This window comes from Cyprinus carpio, chromosome B9 (genome assembly GCF_018340385.1).
Source record: "Cyprinus carpio isolate SPL01 chromosome B9, ASM1834038v1, whole genome shotgun sequence".
In the NCBI taxonomy this organism is placed as follows: domain Eukaryota; kingdom Metazoa; phylum Chordata; class Actinopteri; order Cypriniformes; family Cyprinidae; genus Cyprinus; species Cyprinus carpio.
The window spans coordinates 20,116,196-20,132,537 of NC_056605.1; the positions used below are offsets into that span (position 1 = coordinate 20,116,196).

General features: G+C 37.9%; 1 protein-coding gene across 12 annotated transcripts in view; it reads left to right on the forward strand.

The window, feature by feature from the left end:
- The first annotated feature begins 4,302 nt into the window (after positions 1-4,302).
- Positions 4,303-16,342, forward strand: part of LOC109063761 (phospholipase D1-like) — a 145,244-nt gene continuing 133,204 nt past the window's right edge. For 2 of the 12 annotated variants that reach the window (XM_042731416.1, XM_042731418.1), the window contains exon 1: positions 8,737-11,405. The gene's annotated coding sequence lies outside the window, so the exon portion shown is untranslated. Of the gene's footprint in view, positions 4,866-8,736; positions 11,406-16,342 lie in introns of those variants that run through there. The other 10 variants (XR_006155628.1, XM_042731417.1, XM_042731405.1 and 7 more) reach the window with 8 other exon arrangements.

Below are 16,342 nucleotides of genomic sequence, written 5' to 3' on the forward strand. Positions count from 1 at the left end.
TGCAGATGTGCCATCCCTCTCTAGAATAGCAGACGTATTTTTATTCTTTCCCATGAGTCATTCTGTTTAACGTTTAGCTGTGGCTATACCCAATAAACTGCATATTCAATCTAGGAAGCTTTTTTGAGGATTATTCTGGAAAGAGAGAGACAAGTACAGTCCAAAAATAAATAAATAAATGCACTTGCAAAATGAGAATGTCCACTCAGTTCTTATGTTAACAAAGTCAACAGCTTGATTGTAATGGCAATTGTCCTAATCAAATACAAGGTCAAATGTTTGTTAAACATACAAAAATACAAGTACTACATGGTGGTAAAACTGCCCAAAGCTTGCTTTCAAACAGGTTGGGAACAACAAACTAGAGGTTTATGCCAATTTACATCTAGTATTAACATCCATCTTGAGTGATCCAATCTCAAGTTGTCAGTGCTTACTACAGTTGTAAATGGGGTCCAAAATATTCGTAATCAGAGTGAAGGACCACCTACTCATGTATCAACCATCCACTGTACTAAGAAGGATAATAATCATAATAATAATAATTTTTTGACCACAACATTTGGAAAACTTCATGGAAGATTCTGGTTATGTCTGGCATCTACATGTAGAGATCATTAGCTTTGGATAAAAACACTTGCTAAATGACATTGAACTGAACTGAGCTGTTAGATTAAAATAACAATGAGTATTCCAACCAAAACTTTACATTTGTGGTGAGATGAAAATGTAAGTATATTTGGGAGCAACAGAATGTGAGAGACAACTCCTGATGCAATATCTGATTGACCTGGATTTTAACCTATGACAGTGCTGCCACAGGTCTTTTTCATTAATCAGCTAATGTATCCACACCAAATCCTCGAAAGATATGCTGTAGAATTCATAGGTAGCCAAAACCATAAAAAATAAATAAACAAACATAAACAAAGTTAACGTACTTGGTAGGAAAATGTATTTACCTGCAGTAGCCTACAGGGGCGTTAACGTGCAGGTGTTGAGCCTTCTTCGTCGCTCTGTACGTTTATTTCATGAGTTGTAAGTAAAAATCCAGTTCACTTTGTCTTCTGTGTCTCCAAAATGATCACATTGTATAGAAACTAAAGCTTTCAGTGCGTCAGCGAGCAATTTCAAAAATACAGACTGAATCGTGAACCTATTCAGATAATGCATTAAATGCTATTCGCAATTCAACTCAAAAGAGTGATTCTTTAACGACTGGCATCACCAGCTCTGATTCAGAACATTAAAAAAAAGGATAATTATTTTGTGGAAAATTATTAACAGGTGGGTCTGTTACTACTCTTTACTATATGCTACCCTCCGCAGATGAAGATTTAACAGATAGGATTCTGCTCTTAATTTAGAAATAGCAATCTTAGTAGCCCATGAAGGCATTTGCACTATCTAAGTTATATCTCCGTTCTGGAGAGATATTAGCTCCCTGAAGAAACAGTTCCTTTGGATCAAATAACATTTGTGGAGCATAAAACAGCATAAATGTTGGAATAATCAGGGTCTTAACGCCAAGCCAATAACCTTACTTGGCTCTGCTTTTGCCCAGTTCCACAAGTTTGAGATTAGCATTGTGGCAAACCTATGAAATGAGGCAAGCACAGCTTTTGAAAGTGGATTTGTCAAACTGTGAGTACAATGGAAAGTATTTCAATATGGAAAGCCTCTGGCTTAAACAAATTATTCATATGAAAGAAATTTCCCCAAAGGTCTGGCAGTTACAAAACGACTGCCAGATATTGTCTGCCCCAAAATACCATGTTATTGAGTCTGATCCATTAATTATGTTTATGTAAGTACTCTTTATTGTGTTCGTATTAGAATGCTTGCTTTTGTCTTTCTTGGTTACTGCATACTTTAGATTGTTCTGTCAAGTGTAAGTTTGCTGTGAAACAAATCTTATCTAGGATTGTGCAAAATTTTCATTGCTGTCTCTGTCTGAACAACCTAAACTTTGATGTGTGGAAGCTTTTCTAGTTAAAATTGCAATTCTTCATCCTATTTGCTACCAAATTCAAGGCATTCTGAATTTAATTCCGAATGGTGCACAACCCTGATGGAGACACCTGTACTTCTGCAGCTGCAGTGTTTGGCCGATGGCCCGACTTGTAGGTTAATTTGGTCTGGCTTCCCACGTCTTAACCAAGTGTGCCATCCAACCTCCCAGCAGTCTAAAGAAAACCTGGACTCAGGTCAAGCCCTTAGCAGTTTAGTAGTGGAAATCCTCACCGCTGCTCTTGACATGTTAAAAAGGCCATTTTCATCTATTGTCCAGAGAAAAGCAGGAGGAAAGGACTCTCTGTAGCTGTAAATAACTGTAAACATCCAGGTAATAGAGGCTCTTTTGTGTATTCTGGCCATGGTTGTTACCTTGTTATCTCTGGCTTTTATGTTAATAATCAGACAGTCACCATCTATGCCAACTGCGTGGGCTACCTTTTTGTATGCGCAATCGCTATTTTGTCGAGCTTGTTGAAAAGGGGGTGAATCTCCCAAAAAAGCGGAGGGGTATCTTTGCCCCTGTTACCTGAGGGGATTTTACCCCACCCTGCCCAATTTTCACCTACCTCTGTTTACTCGCAGTCCTCTCCATATGTCACAACATTTACATGTCTTTCCTTTTGCTTCAATTTGTATGTGTTAGATAAGGAAAAAATTGAGGCATGGAAAAAAAAAAAAAACCTAACAGAAGAGCAGTCCCCCTGCAACCACTAAAACCCCTCCGCTGGCCAGCCAATGGCCGTTCACGGCAGAACAAGCAGAAATCAAATGGGAGCTATGCTTTTAGCTTTTAATTCTAGCCCCAAAAGTTTCCAGCTGCTTCCATAATTATTACCTTTTAAAGAGTAGGAAAATGGCGGGTTAATTCACACAGTGGCTTTCTCTATCTTTTTGTTTCTTTCTCCCTTACTCCCTGCCTCATTCTCTCCTTCCTCCACTCTCCACCCCAAACCACAACAGGTAAGCTCTACTGTTAAATGAGAGCCTTTTTTCAGTTGTAATTTGGTTTGAAAACCCTCTGGCCTGCCCAGATTATTCTTAGTCGGGTCTCTGTTTCCTGTCGGTATGAAGGAGGTGCACCTTGTGCACAGGGAGAGGAACAATACGGCCTTGTCCCAGGTTCCTCTGACCCCCTGCGCTGCCTGCCAGTCTGCGATTGTCATGCAAGGCCCCCTCTAGAAACAAAAGGCCTCGATGGGCTTTGTGGCCCACCAGGACCCCAGCATTGTTATTGAGTCCCCTGTGAGTATTTGCTCTTGAGCCTGCTTCTCAACCTGTAAGACCTTGATGCTGATGGTTTTGTTAATCTGAGGTATAGCACTTAAGTAGGTGATCTACTTTGAGTTGTGCCACCATGTGGGGTTGATTTACATCAAAATTGATAAAAAGCCACAGTAAAATATGCTGAATTAATGAAGTTGGCATATGTTTCAGCTGGATGGTGTGTATCTGTAATGTCCTGTAATTGTATTAGTTTGCTTATTATATATCAGTGTGTATTTAAGGGGTTTGGGGTCAGTACATGTACATGGGGAGACAAAGTCCTGCGGTATTGTTAAAGCTTGGGTGATGGATGGCTGTGGTCACACATGATCCTAGCCCCTGCTGGAGAGGGCACAGAACAACTCGGCTTCATATTGTCCTTGTTCTTTGTGACAATGGGCCACTTGTGGGTCTGACACTCATCACCTTTTAGTCAGCCCCATTTGTATGAAAAAACCACCCTGTCACAGTTCTAGCACTGTAGGTGTTTTTCCCTCCAGGCCTGTATGTTTATTTAGACAATGGTGGCCATCACTAAGTGACACTTGTAATTGAGAGCTTTTCATATCAAGCAGAGGTGGATGTCTTTCAGAGGTACAACCGCCCACTGATCTACTGAAGTTCTAGACAAACTGAATGTTACTTGATGAGTTCCACTTATTGTTTAATATTTTAGAATATTATAGAATATCATTGTGTAGGTATAGTTCAGCCAAAAATACACAATAACATTAATAAAATAAATACAATTTTATATATATATATATATATATATATATATATATGTGTGTGTGTGTGTGTGTGTGTGTGTGTGTGTGTGTGTGTGTGTGTGTGTGTGTGTGTGTGTGTTGATTTATTTTATTAATGCTATAAAAATTATTTGAAATACTGTACTTACAAAATGTCATAATATTAATTGCATTATTATGATTATTTTTAACAAGTTTAACAATGACAAATTAAAAAAAAAAAAGTCAGTTTTACAATAACATTGATAATAATAATAATTATTATTATATATTTTTTGACAAATGTATTATTATCATTATTATTTTTATCATTATCATTAGTAGTAGTAGTAGTGCTTTTTTTTCTGGTCCCTTTTAATATACATGATTTAAAGCTACCAGGCTTTTTTCTTTTCAATAAACATACACATAAATGACACCACACTAACTCAAGATAATTTATTTGCTATCAGAAACAATATATTCAAACAAAACATGTTATGCATTATAATTCCTTTATTATTTTTTGTGGATGTTTTAATTGTGTAAATCTATGCAATGATATTTGGTATTATCTCGCAGGTCTCCAAGGTGTCCGAAAGTCTTGCATGCGGCTTTCATAAAAGGAAACATCTGCTTGTAATAGTGGTCCTGCTCCAGCGAGGCTGAGGGGAGTTAGGCTGGCGGAGGTGACTGACAGCTTCCCTGGCCCTGTTGTGCCTGGCAGATGTGGAGGTGTCACAGCAGTGATGAATTGTTTACACTCACCTGTCTGCCACGTCCTTCAGCGTCGAGGGGATAGGCCTGGGCGACGGGAAAGGGGTGGCGGCACTGCCACAGGGTCAACGTTATCTTCAGGTGCGTGTATGAACAACTGCGGCAAACGTGTCAAACATGGATGTTCACACAGCAACATTCACAGGTGTGGGGATTTTCTGCAAGGGCAGGTGTTTGCTGTGTTTAGTATATATGCTTGGAGTGTGTCTGTTTCGTCTCGGTGTGGCCGGTGGGCACTGAATGGCTCGTGTCCTACAGCGTAATTAAATTTTTGTGAGGACGGAAGTGTTTTTGCAAATGGAGTGTATTTTGCACAACTTTTCATATTCCTGCTGAGAAAATTGGCATGTTAATTAGCACGTTGTTTACTCAAAAATGTGAGGGAGATTTTTCCTGTATTTCTCTCTCCTCATAAAATATTCAAAAATAAACTGCAAAAAAAGGAAATAAAAAATTCAACTATGATTTTGTGACAGCGAGGATTTTGAATGGCCCAAACCAGCAGCGTGTTCTTCCATGCCAGAGTGACTAAACGAAGCTGTTACGCTGTCCAGTACAAGCACACATCCATGAGTAATACAATAATATGCCAAGACGAAAACAGAACAGCAGTATTCAGTTTGACTGACAGCTCAATTAAGATGACGTCCGCTTGATTAGAATCTCTCCCAAACCCATATTTACTTGATTCTGGTGTGTCATATCACGACGGCCTGATCGTACGGCGAGCGATGACAACTATCATGTTTTAATCCGCTGCATCACTCCAGAGTCATACACTATTCCATTTTAACTGCTTCTGCCTGGGCTATTCTCCCCATTGTTGATTTATTCATTATTAACAACCGTTCCCCCCTTTCAGATCAATGTTGCAAAGCGGCCCCCTGAAAATGTGGACGGGAGCTCTCTTCAAAGTGGCCATGCTCGAGTATTCAGCCATCTGTGCTCAGACGCACAGCAGTATCTGCATTAAATAGCCCCCTTAGTAACAAGCCACAGAAAAGCTATCTGCTCCGTGATACGTTCAAACCTCATTGACTGTGAAGGGAGACGCATCAAAACTATTCTGTGTTGCTATGGCAATGGAGACCTCAATAAGTTAATCTTTGCCATTTTTTCTCCTTTTTTTGTGCCCGACTCAGTGGTAGTCAAATATGTGTGTGTGTGTGTGTGTGTGTGTTTGCACTATTCAGAGGGCTTGTCCCCCCCACCCCACGTCAGTAGTTTCGTCACAAGTCAATGTAGATGGTTCTGTGAACAGGAAAAAGAGGTATAACCAAAGTGGGATTATGCTGCGGATACTTAATGACTGGCTATATGGCAATTTAGATCTAAAAACGGGTCAAAATACAAACAATTCTTGTGATTTTAAGTCATACAATTGTGTTGGTTTACTTCAGTCCACATGTAGCAGTGGACTGCTTCTTGTAGTACTGTAAATAGCAACTTTGAGCAGAATGCACTGTGGGAATACAAATGTGGCCATGTATTTGAGTGAAGAACGGCTGAGTTTGATCAGATGTGCTTCGAGGAAAGTTTCCTTTGATCCGAACGCTACCAGGGTGAACAGAGTGAAGTCGTGAATGGACGCACACTCAGGGAATATCAATGAAGCGCTAGTCATCTCTGCTTCTGGCTGCCTGCTAGCACCTGCTAATTCACAACGTAGCTCAGAAAATGGGCTGTCTGAAAATCTGAGCCTCAAATTTCACATTTCATCCTTTTCAGAATCCTCACCTTTATATTCAAATGCTTTCTGACCGCTGACAGTGATGAGGCTGTGATTTTAAATATCATAACATGCTAATGCACGGCTCGTGAAAGCTGGGATTTATTGCTTTTCTAATCATTCCGAGTGTTGTAGCTGTCGTGATGTGTTGCGGCCTCTGTCGAACACAGCTGCGCTAATGTAATTCTGCTGAGATGAAAGGGAACGGCTGGGTAGTGTGGTTTACTGTTGCTGTGAAACATGGACAGAATGCAGCCAATTAGATCTGCTAAAGTGACATGATCAAGCAGAAATACTGTGTGTGGCTTTTTTAATGGCTGAAGTCGGCTCTGATGCCGGATCACTTTAATGGCTGCCATATGCCATGTTTGGTTTGGCTGGTTTCCCGCAAGATGTTGTGCTTGTGTTTTGCGGCTTTTAGGATTGTCAAGATTTCTCTCATGTCATGTTTAATGTTTCTCACTGCTGTTTGTGAATGCGGACGGACACCTCGCAAGTCATTTTGACAATACGCCAGTCTTAAGAAGGGCCATTTCTTAAGAATAAAGACTTTCAGCAGTGAAACAAAATGACATGTACATTTCAGAGAGTTTCCACTATTGTTATTTATTTTAAACATGACACAATTCATACGTTAATGGGATAGTTCATCCCAAAATGAAAACTCTGTGATCATTTAATCACTCTCCTGTCATTCCAAACCTGTAGGACTTACTGTAGTTCTTCTGTGAAACACAAATGAATATATTTAATCATTTGGAAGAAAAAAAAAACCAATATATCTTTTTTATGTTCCATAGAAGAAAGTAAGTCATACATTTTCAGAAAGAGACATGATTGTGAGTAAATTATGTCAGAATTTTTATATTTAGGTGAACTATCCCTTTAAATCCTTTAAGGAACAGTGATACAATTGTGCTCTCAAGGGTCACCGCCTGTCAAGTGTGTGTGTATTTGTTTTGTGGAATAAGAGCAAAGACCCCCATTCAAAACATAAGTGCCAGGTAAATGCATTTGATATTATGGCCCCTGCCTTTTGGGGGGGTGGGGGGTGGGGGTTCATCAGGCCCCTTGCCCCATTGTGCCCTGTTTAAAAGGGTTTGTCATAAATGTGAGAGAGCCTCTTTTCCCCTACTGCTCTCCCCTGGAAATGGAGATGTAATGACATTTGCAGTTAAAAGGAGCTCATTCACAGTTTGTACAGTTTAAGAATTCAAATGAAGTGTTTTCTTGTGCTGTATTGCCTGAAGGAACAGGCGAGAGAGGAAAGCAGATTTCTGAGGATTAGTTCTCCAGGTTCCCTTTATTATGTTAAGAGTCTGTAGTAAATGGTGATGGAGGGGAAAATGAGGTAAAGTAAAGGTTGTGTGTTGGGAGGGGGCACATATCCTCCTCTGCAGGGCCTCAATGGCATGATAACAGTAACACACACACAAGTTTACACACACACAAAAACACACACACACACACACACACACACACACACACACACACACACACACACACACACACACACACACACACACACACACACACACACAAATGTCAGAGTGTGCTGCAATGAGGTTGTTCACGGCAATTGGTGGTGAAACACCTGTTTTCAGTGGAAGAACATCTCCTGTCATCCCCTCTAGCCCTCGGTTTGTTTTTGGTAAATAGAGACCTGTGAAGGGAAAGTGAGTGACATTTGGGAGAGCTTGAACTTTTAATTGTGCTTAATTTGTAAGATGTCACAACAGAGATCACAGTTGGCTTATATCTGCAGTGTTAACCTGGGAGACTTTCAGAGAAGCACACTAAATAATTATCTGTTTTTTTATCTCTACCTTATTATTTATTTGTTATTATTTTCTTCATAATTTTTTTTATTTATTGTTTAAAAATATTACTTTATATATGTTCATATATTATATCAAATATATAAATATCACGTTATATATTAATAAATTATTAAATGAAATATTAAATTAATTTATATTTTTAAATAATAATAATGCTTAAATATTGATAATATTTTTAAATAGTATTATGCGATTTATTGTATTGTGTTTTGATTATTGATCAATGATTTATTTGTTTTGTGATTTACTGATCAATGTATTGTTGGCTATAGACTGGTTTTGTGGTCCAGGGTCACATATTAATTAATTAAAATATTAAATTAATATTTATATAAATTAATATTTTTAAATAATAATATTAATAATGGTTAGATATTGATAATATTTTAAAATAATATAATGTGATTTATTCATTTGAGAAATAAATATATAGCTGAGATTCCCATGAATTTAAATATAAACACTTATTGTATTAATTTCCTACTGTGAGTAATCTTTTCAAGAGAATGTGTAATAATATATGTTCTGAAATCACTTCACTCGACAACGAAAATAAACCTGCTATTCCTTGTATTTCAATTTGTGATTTGGTATTATTTTAATGGTTGTCTTTATATCTACAGTATAACTTTCTCTCAGTCAGCATGACTTCTGAAACGTAGTGGGAATGTCCAAGTGCAGGATCAACCAAGCAGAAATCAGCAGACAGATATTATATTCCCTACAATTTCATCTGCAGTGTACAGATCGTGTTTCCACCAGACCTGCGTCTTGTTCCGCTCTTGCTTTCCCGCTAATCTCTGGATCTCTTCGAGATGTCAGGCTGTAATTAAACATTCCCTTTGTTACCGCGGTCTAACCTGAGCTGTGCTCTGAGCTAGACGGACCCAGAGATCTGCCACAATACCCACCGCACTGTTTCCAGCAAATCACATGACGATGAGCTACTCTGAAGAAAATGGGTAGGAATGAGCATATATAGCTGCTTTTTTGCCACCTACACAGTCTGTCTCTCAAACACGCTTATTTACACAAGAGTGAGCGTGCTCTGCTTCTACCTGATATGCCTGAGCTGTAAAGGTAAAGCCTTTATTATCTCGGCAGGCAGCAGAAGGTGTCACCTTCATCGGACCTGACACACATGCTACTCAAACCATGGGAGACAAGATCAGGGGCAAATTAATCGCCAAGATGCCAAGGTCAGTGTCGTGCCCCCATACGCGTGGGCTGGTCAAGGTGAGCAGCAGACACACGTCTATTCTTTCAGCCACCTCAAATGACTCATCTCACGTCTGTCGTACTGTCATGAGGGCATCAGGACTGATGTGTGTGTTTATAAAGACTAGGTGTTGTCAGTTAGCTGTCAGCTCTGGGAATAACAGATTAGGCCTTTTTTGATGCGTTGCCACTGTGGCAAATTCTTACCTCCCTTGGAATGCGATCCAGGAACTCGTTGTTTGTGGATGGAAATGTGTGCGTGTGGTTGGAAGGGCCGTTGCTAATGAGGGATGTTTTGAAAACATTTAAAGCCCTAATGATGCTGCTCCAAGAGTAAAGCCTCTTCCGGGGGCTGTGATTTAAGATGGTTTGAGGCTGTGGAAAAATTGTTTCACCCAATTTAATTCTTGCGTTCCTGTTGTTAAAATATTGGGGTTAGAGGCTAACACAAAGATGAGGAGGTGAAGGACCCTGCCGCATGCGTGTGTTTTTAAAGTAAAGAGTATTAAAGCTCCTTCAATAGCAGCTCTGCGAGTTCTCAGTTCTCCATTTTGTCTCGAGAGCACTTAATTGTCTGCATTTGGCAAGTTTAACACTTCCTGACTTGAGTGGCCTCACTTGAATGTCTTTGCATAGCTTTTGGGGACAAAAGAAAGGCCTAGATGCAGAACAAACACACACACACACACACACACACACACACACACACACACACACACACACACACACACAAGCATGCAAATATATTAAAAATCCATAGTGACCGAATGAAACATGCCAAGAGAAAATTTCCCACCGAGAAATTTTGAGATTTTAGCTGCGCCTAGTTCTGTCCGCCAGCCAATTTTCCATCAGGAATCTCTCATTAGCAGATGTTTTTGGCCACAACACACACACACACCTCAGTGTGATCTGGTGAACCCTAAATTTAACAAGCGCTTACCAGAGCAGACGAGTTAATGAAAGGAAATGACCTTTTCTGCCAATTTCCCCCTTCCATTCAGGTGCTTTTTTATGTCACAATTTAAAATGACAGATACTTTTATTTTGTACAAAAAAAAAAAACTGATAAATCTTTCCAATGTTTTATTATTTCTGGGAAGCGCATGAGTCAGGTATTAACTGCAGTCAGATGGCCACATCTATATCTTGCTTGACCTGGTTTCCAAGACTTATTGCCGACTTTAAGGTTTCTGAGGTGTCTGATACTGGAATGTAAGTTTTAATTTCACTTTCATGAACCTCATTTTTTATCATTACAGCTTTTGAGTTGCTAATATATTGAATAATTGTCCTCGAATGATTACTGTTCACAGTCTCAGTGTCCATTCGCAACTAAAACTGCAATCTGTTTGCTTAGTCATTTTAGAAGACGGCGATACAGGATGAAGTTTATTTACACCGCTGTCATCTGTTCCCTGCATAGCAACAAAGCCGATGATTTCCACATAAGAGCAGTGGGGAGACTTGGGTAGACGGCCCCTTCAGAGCCCGCTGAAGTGAAGCCGTAGTTGGGTATGTTGGCTGGTCTCGCCCGGCCGCCCCACAGCAGGTTTGAAGCCTCTTCTATCTTTGCCTCAAATCAATAGAAGAGCTGCTCCCCCTGCTGCCTGTCTCACGCTACAACTTCCTCTTCCCTCACCTCTTCCAATGGCACACATCACCCTTCACATTTCCTCTCCTTTTATCCCCATTTCTCTCTCTCTCTCTCTGCAGTGAAGCAGTCAGGATGGTACCCGTTTGGCAGTGGCTGACATGAGGTCTATCAAGGAGGCCTGTTAGGCTAGTGGCAAGACGGAAACCCATCTGGGAGGCCTTTTCCTATGGATGCAGGTGCTGCGCTTCAGCTGTGTAGCTCTACGTTTGTGGGTTAAATTAACTTGTACTGATGCTTGCTTAATTCAATCTCCTGTTAGAAATGTTTCAGCGTGCCAACATAATAACTGTAATCACCTTGTCATCAAGTCCCGGTGAACTCAATCATCCGCCTCTGAAACGCACTATTCCCGTGTTTGACAGCCTACAGAGTCTTCATGTTACTTTTGTGTTCATCTGATCATGCTTGAGAGCTTTAAATGAACTTTTTTAGACACTGTGGTATGTACCCCACGTAATTTTAAACATGGTCAGTTGTCATACTCTTAATTTTACTTGATCAAAGCTTCAAATTAAGTTGCTCTCTGCTGGTAGGCTGTGCTTTCAGAATGTGTTGTGATAATGTGTGAAAGGAACATTTCCGAAGCCATTAATTAGAATTTTCCCAGAATTCTCTAGCAAACAGAAAAACAAGACTATAGCCTATATGTAGTTCTAAAGATGTTAAAATTTATTGAACTCACATTCATATTTTCACACTGTGACTCAGTTTGTACAATGTGTGTCTTTTCATACTCAGTATTTCTTAAAAAAAATAATAATAATAAATCATCCTGCATTTTAAAAGTTTGGGTTCAAGTAAAAAAAAATTAAAAATATATATATATATATATTTATATATATATAATATATATATAATTTTATTCAGCAAGTATGCATTAAATTGATATAAACGGATGGTAAAGACATTTATAATGTAGAGGGAAAAAACTTTTTTAAATAAATGCTTTAATTTTTTTTCAAAGAATAATAAAAAAAAAAAATGATCATGGCTTCCACAAAAATATTAAGCAGCACAACTGTTTTCAAAATTGATATTAATAAGGAATATTTCTTGAGCAGCAAACCTGCATATTGTAATGATTTCTGAAGACACTGAAGACAGGAGCAATAGCTACTAAAGATACCGGAATAAATTATATTTTAAATATATTAAAATAAAAACCAGTTATTTTAAATTGTAATAATATTTGACTGTTGCAGTTTTTTGCTGTATGTTTAAAGAAAAAAAATGCAGCCTTGGTGAATCTTACCAACCACAAAGTTTTAAACAGCAGTGTATACATATTAATCAGACTACAGTTGTCCTTGGCAGTGTGGGCTTTGCTCTGAAAAACGGAGGTGATGCCGGACGTGTTTCATCTTTCAAATATTCAAATACACATTGTGTCATGTATTATAATGGACCAAGTTACCACACTGACTGATAAACACAATGCTGGATCTGAAGCATGATGGTACAATGGCTCGGACATTCTGTCCAGACCCCCGTCCATTGATTGTCTGCGTCGTGAGCCCCAAGAGGGAGCTTATTTGGGCCTGGCTGCAGCATGTGGGTGTGTTAGGGAGCACAGGGTGGTCCTGTGGGCCAGAGAGGGCAGCTAACTGGAGTAAACAAGACTCAGCAGGCTTAGTGTTTGTGTTTACTCTGCTGGAGAGGAGGCCATTAGAGCAAACAGCCAGCGTTTCTTCACATGTTGCTGAAAATCACCCCAACCTTCATTCACTCCTGTTTGGCACTACTAACACCCAGCCAGTGTGCCCAGATGGCCCCGCTTTCCAGATCTCTCACTGTTTCTGCCCTCTCTCCCCTCCCTCCCTGCACTGTGGCGTCATTAAAAGTGTCTGTGAGCGGGAGGTGTAAAAAAACGGGTGCCGAGAGTGGGAGCAGAAAACAATTTAGTGGCATTTAAAGATAAAGTCCTCCCCCTATTTACATGGCCTATCTAATCCAATCTAGGCTGTGTCTGCATTTTTAATTTGCACATTCAAGCGAGCTTCAGAGAGGAACCTAGGCTTAATTAGTTTAGTTATCTCCCCTCATGAATGGATAAAGTTCCCACACTGGTGTTTCAGATGAAGCCTAATTGGATTTTGAGGCCAAAAACAAAAGGAGAAATAAAAGAAACGAGGGTTAGATAACAGAGAAAGATTGAATTGATAAAGTGAAAGGGGAGTGAACTGTATAGTCACAGCTGAGGAGAGAGAAAAGATGCAGTCGAGATCCTCGTTTGAGGTCAAAACCGATGTAGGAGGGTCAATGACATACGAGGAAAAATCTTTTAACAGAATGAAATTTTTTTTTGGAAACATTTAGAAATGTACTCTATTATAAATATACACATATATAAATAAAAACAATAGACCACAATCTTGACGTGCAAAAACATCTTTTCACAAACAAATGTATGTGTAATCTTAATCATTATTTATTATAACAAATATTATTATATATATATTATATTTATATTATATATATATATATATATATATATATATATATACATAATTAAAAAAAAATATATATCTAATAAAAATCAAAAATATCATCTTAGTATATTTTCTTTATTAATATAAAAAGTATTTTTAATAAAATTCAAAAAATTTTGGAGAGTCACTCCGCATGACATTCTACATCTGATCTTACTGTATATTACCATTTTAATATTTTAATATAACTTATTTTTATTATTATTATTATTTTTAATAAGTAAGCTTTTCTTTTCAAGAATTTCTATCCTTTAATTGGCCTTTTTCTTCATTATATCAGGACAGTTGTATCTGGACATTTTTTTTACATTTTATTTTAAGGACAAAACATGAGAATCTCGTCCTTTGCCAAGGAACCCTCTATGGCAGATGAAGAGATCCAGTCTAAATCATTGCTGCAGTTTTGTCTAAAGTTCATAAGCACATCAGCTTGTGATGTTCTCTATGTTTTATATATAACTGAAACATTTTGAATTTTAAATGACACAAAATTTAGAACACCCCCTCAAGACCCCTCCAGGGATTTCAACGCAATTTGCCAGAAATGGCACTTTTGAATATAAAATCCAGGCCTCGAGAAAAGTAAGCCCACATTCAGTTTTAAATCTCAACCAGTCTTTGCCAGTATCTCATAATAATACAGTTTCGTTCGGCTAGAGAAAAAGTGTCAGCACATTTAAAAATCATCATTCTTAAAGAGACAACTGAGCCTGAGTAAATCAATTATTGAACATTACCCTTCATTGTGATATCTGATTTGAACAAGGTCAAGGGAATTATTAATAACCTTCTGTTCTCTTTCACAGACACGTTTACAAATTAGCACTTCTCACAGGCCTGGGACCTGCTTTATGAAGCCGAGTTTTCGGAGCACCCTGAAAGTGTGAAAGAGTTCCAGAGGGCAGAGCATTTGGAGAAGTCTAGATAATGAAATTCTTTTGTTAATGCCATTGAACTCGATTCAATTAGTGAAAAGGGCCCATGTTTGTGACTATTGCATGCGCAGCATACAGTGTGTTTCTGTATGTAATTGACTTTGGAAGCCCTCGAGGAGCAAACTTTTAGTGCGTTCAAACATTCAATGTTATCGTCAAGCACAAAAGGAGAGCCAAATATGTCTTTTTTCTGTTTCTGTTTTTTTTTTTTTTTTTTTTTTCTTGAGCCAGCCTTTTCGTGAGCTGGTTTGGGGCTGATCTTGTGTGCACTTGTGTGATGTATAGATTAATTAAATAAGCATATTGATTCCTGTTCTGGCAACACAGAGTGTGGGGTTTTAATTAGCCCACGCTTGAGTGTGTTAAAATCCCTGTCTTATCTGTGTGGAACCAAGTGGAACTGAATGCATGAGGGCTGCTCATCAACTCAAAATCTCCAATAACCTCCAATTTCTTTTTTTCTTGTTTGTTTTAGTCCAACCCAAATCACAAACTTTATCGTAAGTGTATAACACTTTCATTCCTGATTTAAATTTTTATTTCCAAGGAATGCAAAATAGATAAGCAAATAATAATAAATAAATAATGCATATATAAAATAAACAATTATATATATATATATATATATATATATATATATATATATATATATATATATATATATATATATATATATATATATATATACACACACACATATATATAACATCATAAATAAAATAAAAATCAAATCACTCTGATGCGTTCTTAATTTTAATGCACAATATAAATATATACATATATACAATATTTAAAAAATCTTACTTTAATTTTTTTTTTAAATGTTACTGTATATTTATGTCTAAAAAAATTTTTAGAAAATATTTTTCTGATAAAGGTTTTAAAATATCAAATGTTACTTATATTCCTTATTTTATTTTTGGATACATTTGGAATTCTATATGTAAATGATGACCTTAATCCAGAAACACGAGTTTACATCAAATGAAACCTGAATGTATGAATTTTCTGAAATGCAATAACCTAACTACTCTTCCTCTTCATTTCAGATGATCTCCACATGGAGTTGATTTAGATGTGAAGTGAGCCAGGTTTCTAATGTCTAAAAATTGTGTTAAGGTATTTATTGTTTCAAATGTCTTATTTCTACAGGTTGTGATTTGAAGGTTTGTTGGGCAGCAGACGAGTGTGACGGCACGTTTTTGCATTCATCCAAGAACCTTCTGTCCTGCCTACTGATACCTTGATCTGGTCTCCCTCAGCCATCTTGTTCTTCATAAATTTTTCACCACGCTGTGATCAAAGCTCACCACTGTATTTGTGTTCTATTGTAATGGCCAAGGATGTAACATGAAAATCTACTTAAAAATTACAATCCATCCTATATCAGGCCTAGTGTTGACATGGCTTTTTCTGTGTGGGTTTTTAATGTGATTGATTTATTTTGTTTAGATGGGCATGGAAGTGCAGGAATGTTTGGTGCTGTAGGCATGTCAGTGGGTGATCCGCATTCATATGCCGTGCACTTGTCTCAATAGTGCAGCCATGCAGGCCATGCAGTTGTGTCAGAAAACACACTCGTCTTTTTTTTTTTTTTTTGGGAAAAATAAATGTGAGAAGACACTTTCGCATCACTGAAATAAAAAAAAAATATTTCAGTATGAAAACAAACACAATTGAATAAAAATA